We start from the raw sequence: 8,279 nt of genomic DNA, 5'->3' as shown, positions 1-8,279 counted from the left end.
GACCAATCAGGCAGCTGCAGGTGTCTGTCACTCTGGCCTTTTCAGGCGGTACCTTCTGCCATGTCTAACCCTCCAGGAACTGGTGGGTGATGTTTTACCTAACTGCCCAGTGGCAATGAAGAGGTGTCATTTGCCCAAGAAGGGCAATAATTATCTTACATCTCTATAGTGCCTTCTATCACACAAGGCACTATCCCAAAATGCTTTGCTGTGGGGATGGATCAAGTTGCCCCAGTGCAGCCACTTCTGGGATAGTTATTCTGAGCCAGAAGCACTGCACAAGAAGTAGATTGTTTAGGAGGGTCTGTGAAGGCGAACACCTCCCTTTGAAACAGTAGGAGGGAGTTTTTAGGTAGATATTTTAATGAAAACCAAGGCTGTGATCAATTGTGGTTGTTAAAAGACCTCTGGCGAGTTTTGCAACATTTCCAGCCTGGGTAATGGCATTTCACCTGCAAAAAATCCCACTCTGGTCTTAGTTTACTTACAATTCACTACCCCTCTGTCACAAGGTGACACTGGCCCTTTAAAAGGGAACAAGGTTCAGTGTAAATGAGATTGATCAGCACCAACCAATTAGGTTTAACAGAGGGCACCTGAGCCATAGTGGGGAGGGAGACTTGGTAAATCAGAACTGGCCAGCCCATGTCAGGGAAAGGGGAGACCTGCCAGAGACAGGAGAGAGTTCCTAGAAGAAGGCTGGGGAAGGGTTTGCTGGCTGACCTCCAAGCTGGAGAGCCAAGGCTGAAGGTGGAGAAGCAGTGCAGCTGCTGACTTCTCCATGCTGGAGACCTGCTCCCAGAAGAACAGTGAGAGGGCCTGGGGGAGCGAGAGATGCTCCCCCAGTGAGGCTGATCTCCCAGCAGTGAGGCTGTGGGGGTTTCTGCTGGGAAGCGAAGGGTGGTACCCCAGTTGGAAGGGCTAGGGGGTAGCTGTCCTACCAGGACAGGATTGAGGAAGCACCTGGAAGGCACCAGAGCATGATATGTGCCATGTGGACTAACTAGCATAGGACTTCAAGGACTACATGTCCTGGCGTGCTAGGTGGGCTGTGGTTTGGAGCTTCGGTTATGGACTACTTGGGCCATGTTGCAATACCTCGGCCCCAAGGACGGATAGGGCTGAGACAAGACAGCTTGTATAGTGTAACTGGGTTCTCTGAAGGAGAGAAACTGAGGCAGACATATCAGTAGTGCTGCAGCCTGCTCTGCGCGAGGATACCTCAGGCAGGGTTGCCATGCTACCAATGCCTCAAACTCAAAATCATGCTGTGCCACCATTAAGTAGCTGTTGCATCCCACCCCAGAAGTGGGTGCATTTCAGCAGTAGGTGAGGTGTTCCCTGCACATGCAATGACACAGAGCCAAATTCTACCTTCAGTTACACCTGGCCAGCCCCAGTGAAAAGTGCTGTAGAAGTAGAAGGAGTGATTGGCAATTATCATGATGTCGCATTGCAACGTGAAGATTCTGGCCAATGGACAAAGAGAGGAAGGCAGCGTTCTTGGCACGGAGGGGGCAGCTAATGGGGGATAGAGAACGCTTGGATGAGAGAGGGGCATGCAATACTCCTAGGTGATACAGAGACACGTCACGTGCTGTATGACTGGCTGGTGGTTTTGCAGAGCGTCTCAGGTTTGGCATCAATAATGGATGGGTTTCCTGAGGGGTATTAATAAAGGCTCATGCATCATGCATGACAAACTTCGCAGGGAAAGAGTGATGATTGTTTATTGCTAGGAAAGAGATGGGCAGCCTGTATCCTGCCGGGGTGGTGGTGGTGTTAACAGTGCAACCTTACCTGTCTCACCTGCGGCTGGGATCTTGCCACCTTACTTATGTTAAGCACTGATGGGCCCGATCTGCACCTGAATGGGAGACCGTGAAAGAAAAACCAGCTACTGCCGCGAGTGAAAGAGGAGGTGGCAATCTTCTCCTTGCCAGTGCTGAAGTACTGCCCCAGGTGGTGCTAGGGGGCACGCTGCTGCTGGAGGCACACCTTGCAGGTGAGACATTACAACTAAGATCCTGACCACTGGTGCCATGGTTCTTTCTGCAAGATCAGAGGGGTTCACTGAGGTCCTGGCTGAATTCCATTCCACCCCCTCATTCTCCCGGCTGGTTGAATGGGATGCAGGATTCTTCGCTCCTGGATTTAACCTGTGGCTGGAGGGTGACTAGTATATAAGAAGGGAAACTGGGGCACCTTCTTGAGGCTTGTCAAGGGAAGGGGGTTGGATGTCTTCTGTTCTGGGTTTTATGCTCCTCTTGGTATCTGAGCATGGTGCGTGGAGGGCCTTGGGCAGCTGGGCTGGAGCTTCGTCAGGCACGTCCCTGTGTCTGGAGAGGGCACCGGCTGGGCCCATGGTCCATAGGAGAAGAATTGTGTAAAGCTCACACACCGTGCTGGGGTTGAGGGGACGGTTCCAGGGGTGATTGGGACACGTGAAGATGTTGCACAGCAGTGGGGGCTGCAGGTCAGCACTGAGGGATCCTAGCAGGGAGGTACCCAGCACAGGAATAGCCGGGGGCGGGGGGGGGGCCTGCAGGTCAGCACTGAGAGGTCCTGTCAGGGAGGTACCCAGCACAGGACTAGGTGGGGTTGGGGCTGCAGGTCAGCACTGAAGGGTCCTGGCAGAGCGGTGGGGGAGCTGTTGGACGTATTTTGATGGAATAAAGGTGCCTTATGAGTCAAAGGTGTTAACGTGACCCTGTCACTCTCCAGCATTAAGCGTGTTAAAGAAAGCTGGGGGGTTGGGATCCAGAGAGCTCAGCCTGCTGAGCACCATGGCAAACACACCATTAAACCTCGGCTTTAGAATCCTTCATTAAAGATAAAGCAAAAGGAGGGTGAACAGTTAAAGTCGTTTTACCAGCAACCAACTTTCGTTTTACAGCAACCTGTGGGCCCTTCCCTTTTCCCGTCTAACCCCTGCTGGACTGGCTCGGCGCTGGTATTGAAGATGGAGTAAGTGTACTTTGGGGCAAAAAGAGAAGCAGCCAGTTGAGAGAGGCTGGAGCTGCTGCTGTTCTAGTGCAATCCCGTTTCCTAGAAGACAGACAAGACGAACACGCACTAAAGGGCAAAGAACCGAACAGCAGAGAGAGAACACAGCTTCCATCTCTGGCGCTGACGTTCACTTGAAACCTCATTGCTGGAAACATAGGCCTGGCACACGATTTTATCAGCCATGCCGAGCCCTGGCAAACTTGTACCAGTGTCGGGCTATTCAGGCAGGACTGGCGCCGGGCCATTTCGCCACCCCACGCGCAGGTCTCGCGGCTCCGGTGGACCTGCCACAGGCATTCCAGCAGAGGATCCGCTGGTCCGCGGTTACAGTGGAGCTGCCGCAGAAATGCCTGCGGCAGGTCCACCCGAGCCACGGGACCAGCAGACCCTCTGCAGGCACGACTGCAGCAGCTCCACCGGAGCCGCCTGCCACTCCTCTGGCAAAATGCCACCCCACCCCCATAATGCTGGCGCCCTAGGCTATTGCCTAAGTCACCTAAATGAAAGCGCCGACCCTGTATTCAGGGCATTGTTTTTAGCTGCTTCGCTGGTCAGGGGCTTATGGCAGTGCTGTCAATAGACAGTCTTGGCTGGCTAAGCCGAACTCTTAACCAGAAGTGAAAAGGAGAGAGAGAGGGAAGGGAAGAGCTAAAGTGGGAAAAGAAAAGGACACGTGGGGCCTGGGGAAGGGACATCCCAGGTGATTGGGATTTAGCCCATAAGGGTGGTGATGTCATCCGGGTCCCGCTCTTGGCCTGGTCTGGTCAGGATGTCACTCAGGATCAGGAAGTCAAAGACCCATGGTAAATCCCAGCCATGATGGTAAAGCCTGGGGCAGCGTTGCTGGCAGACAGCTTCTCCTCTTCTTGATTTCTGCTCCTTCCTTCCCCAAAGGCCTTTTCTTTCAAGGACTCAAAAGGGAGCGACGGGCAGAACAGTCCATCCCCTCATTATTTTGTGCACCAATTAGGCCTCATTTCTGACACTAGGTTTGGTCCATTGATTTCCAGTCCCACATGTCTCGTGTTTACCAGGCGTGATCTTAACCCAGCTTTTGAGTTCTGTCAGGAGGCCTCTTTGGACCCCCTTCTGACAACAAATATTACTACGTGACCCCAAGGGAGGGGAGGACTGAAGCCTGAGCCCACTCGAGCCCCACTGTCATGGGTGGCGGGGCCAAAGCCAAAGCCCAAGGGCTTTAGGCCTGCGGGGGGGCTTGTAATCTGAGCCCCACTGCCCAGGGCTGAAACCCTCAGGCTTCAGTCCCGGGTGATGGGGCTTGGACTTCAGCTTTGGCCCCAGGCTCCAGCAAGTCTAAGGCAGCCCTGGGACCTCATTAAAATGGGGTCCTGACCCACAGTTTGAGAACCGCTGGACTACTTCAGTCTGTCCCTCTGTCTCCCTTTGGCTGCTTTTCCCATCAGCGTTGATGGTTACAGGCTAATGTGACACTTCACCATCCTCACAGGTGAGCTCACAATCAGGGTCAGTTTACAGGTCCGAGGATTACAACAGAGCCCAGTGCTGGACCCAGGGGCCTGGGCACAGCCATGGGGGAAGCTTGCGCGGGGCCTGCACTGGGTGCAATACGCAGAAGCTTTTCCAGCTCCCGTGTCATGGGAAAATGCCCCACGTACATGGGTCACCTGATGGATTTGGGGCACCAGTGTGCCCAGGAATAGCTGTGCCAAGCTGTTCACTAGCCCCTTGCACTCCTGGCCGGGGGTCTCTGCTAAGCCCTGCTTGCTCACTCCTGTGGGGAACGAAGTGGGGGGCTGCCAAGGGCTCCCTGTGCTGCCGCAGGAGCCAATCGGCAGCAGGGCAGCCTCCCCCGCAGCCAGGAGCTCTTCAGCCTCCTCCTCGCAGTCCTGCCTCTATTATCCACATCCCTTCCTCGTCCCACAGTGTGAGATGCATTAGAGTCACACCCTCTGCTGCACCGCATTGGGAAGGCATTGGGATAATGCCAACACTCAGGCTACGTCTTCACTACCCGCCATATCGGCGGGTAGCAATCGATTTCTCGGGGATCGATATATCGCATCTCATCTATACGTGATATATCGATCCCCAAACACTCTCCTGTCGACTCTGGAACTCCACTGGAGCGAGCGGCGGTAGCACAGTCGACAGGGGCAGCTGCGGACATCTATCCCGCACCATGAGGACGGTAGGTAATTCGATCTAAGATACTTCGACTTCAGCTACGTTATTCACATAGCTGAAGTTGCGTATCTTAGATCGCTCCCCTCCCCTAGTGTAGACCAGCCCTCAGATAATAGGGTTTTGAATAAATGGAAGAGGGTGTGCATGTGAGATACATGAATGCATCTCTTTAGGAGACGGCTGACCTCTAATGAATTCATCCGGGACCTGATCACATTCAGATGATTTGGTTTTAGGCTGTAAAAGCCAATGCTCTCCCCGGCAGCTATTTCCTTGGGGGGGAATATTTTCCTTGCAAAAAAACCAATCATTCTGCCAGTGGCAAGAATGCCACAACCCGGGCATGACAGCCTGTCGCAAGCAGCTCTCTTGCCTGGATTGGGGCATTCTTGCATGGGCAGAACGGCTTTTTTGCAGTCCCCTCCAGGCTCCCTTTGGAAAGAACTGTGGATCCCCAGCACCTCTGGGCCCTGTGGCAGGGGGGAGGATTTCACCCTATTCTGTGCTTCTGCAACACCCCGTGGCTCCAGGGAGAAGGGGAAGCACTGGCTTCTCTCCGCCAGCTCCCTTCTTCTGTGTGTGTGAAGAGGGTGACAATCCAGCTGGCTTAAAGTAACTTCAAACCCACTAGAAAATCAGAGGTTTCCAAGCTGGACTTAGATTTCAACCTAATTTGCTTTGCACGTTGTAATGGAAATTGGTCTGTACAAAATGACAGCGTCTGGTGATGAACTTGTTATGAAAATTGCTGTATCAGGGAATGGCTCTATGTGGATATGGAATCTACCAATTGCTGACATGGGCTGAAGCATGTACCTAACAGTGAGGGACAATGGAGAGTCATTGGTGTTAATGATTGTGCTTTCCACCAAACAACCGGTATGCTAAGGAGGTTGGCTGGAGCTCAAGAAGCTACTTCCTTCAGCTTGTCTGCAGGGAGAAGGTGAAGTCGAGAGTGGAAAAACAGCAACAGCAGAATAAAGGAACCAGGTGCTGGTAGAAGGAACATATATAAACTGGGAAAACTCACTGAGATGGTGTACCGAGACCTTTGTGTCACTATGGGACCCCTGCACCCACAAAATCAGCCAGAGACGACTTCTGGGTGCAATCACCAGTGCCTTCTATTTACAGACCACTCCAAACTAGCAACCTGTGGGGAACAGCTAGCTTCTCCAGCAAGCAGGAATAGGAATAAGGATCCCTGCCCCTCACTTCCTGCCAGCTCTATATAGCCCCCTGGTTAATGAGGCTTTATCAATTAGGCATGGCATACTCAGCCAGCCCCAATTAATGCTTCTTAATTGGAGCAGGGCGAACAGAGGGTTGGCTCAGGACCTCCTGGCCAGCACCCTGTTACAGATGGGAAAAGGAAGTTTGGGGCAGGCGAGTGGAAGCAGGGGTTCTGGGTTAACTACAGACCGGCCCTTGTCAGAGGAAAGCTAGCTGGGCTGGAAAGACTCCATGGTTTGCAAGAGAAGTTAGAACTCCAGGGAAAGGACCCAGGCCATCCCAGAGGGTTCTCCAGAGTGGCAAGGAACCTGAGGGTATGTCTACACTACGGGATTATTCCGATTTTCATAAACTGGTTTTGTAAAACAGATTGTATAAAGTTGAGTGCACATGGCCACACTAAGCACATTAATTCGGCAGTGTGTGTCCATGTACCGAGACTAGTGTCGATTTCTGGAGCGTTGCTCTGTGGGTAGCTATCCCGTAGCTATCCCATAATTCCTGCAGTCTCCCCTGCCCCTTGGAATTCTGGGTTGAGATCCCAGTGCCTGATGGGGCAAAAAACATTGTCGCGGGTGGTTCTGGGTACAGCCTCACCCCTCCCTCCGTGAAAGCAGCAGACAACCATTTTGCGCCTTTTTTCCTGGGTGAACTGTGCAAACGACATAGCACGGCAAGCATGGACCCTGCTCAGATCAAGACTGCAGTCATGGACGTTGTAAACACCTCGCGCATTCTCATGCAGTCTATGCTGAACCGGGACCTGCAAAGCCAGGCGAGGAGGAGGTGGCTACAGCAGAGCGGCGACGAGAGTGATGAGGACATGAACACAGAACCGTGGGCCCCTGCGCTTTGAAGATCCTGCTGGTAATGGGGCAGGTTCTAGCCATTGAACACTGATTTTGGGCCTTGGAAACAAGCACAGACTGGTGGGACCGTATAGTTTTGCAAGTTTGGGATGATTCGCAGTGGCTTTCGCATGTGTAAGGGCACTTTCATGGAACTTTGTGACTTGCTTTCTCCTGCCCTGAAATGTCATAATACCAAGATGAGAGCAGCCCTCACAGTTGAGAAGCGAGTGGCAATAGCCCTCTGGAAGCTTGCAATGCCAGACAGCTACCGGTCAGTCGGGAATCAATTTGGAGTGGGAAAATCTACTGTGGGGGCTGCTGTGATACCGGAGTGTAGCTGTGCCTCTCTGCAAGCTCGTCCTCCTCTTCCTCCTTCTCCCCTTCGCCCATCATGCAGAACTCCTCAGCCATGGCTGAGTTACCCCCCACCTCAGAATCCTCAAGGAAGGAGTAGGACTGGTGGCGGACCCCCTACAATTGCTGCAGCCCTCAGCGTAGAAGCCGCATTTTTTTGGCCCCTGCCCTGCACCTTCTGTTTGCTTCTGTTGGTTTTCTGGTAGGTTGTCTGAGCCTCCTAATTTCATTGCACTGCACTGACGGAAAAAAACCCTTGTAGGGCCTTTCTCCATCATGCCTTGCTTGGAATTTTTTTCAAATGTTTTTTCATTCATCTTTGAACGCCTGATTCTTTAGCATGAATCTTTTTTCTCTCCATATAGCGATCGAGCAATACCCCCATGCAGGTCCATGCTGGCAGCTCTTTGCTATTCTCAAGGACTGCAATTGCCTTACCTGTGCCGATGAGCTCTGCTGGGTACCTGTGCTGAATCGAAGCTCACGCCTGCCGCAACAGAATGAAATTCCAAAGTTTCGGCTTTTCCTGTCTAGCGCTGGCCAGCATCCGTGATCGATTGCTGTTGTCCAGAGTAGGTCACGAGTGGTGCCCTGTGGATACTGCATGGGCAATACCGTCGATTTGCCTGCCCACACTTAACCCTGTCCTATAATGTTAATACATTG

This window comes from Chelonoidis abingdonii, chromosome 5 (genome assembly GCF_003597395.2).
Source record: "Chelonoidis abingdonii isolate Lonesome George chromosome 5, CheloAbing_2.0, whole genome shotgun sequence".
Lineage (NCBI taxonomy): Eukaryota > Metazoa > Chordata > Testudines > Testudinidae > Chelonoidis > Chelonoidis abingdonii.
Note: the sequence above shows the minus strand (reverse complement) of the source record.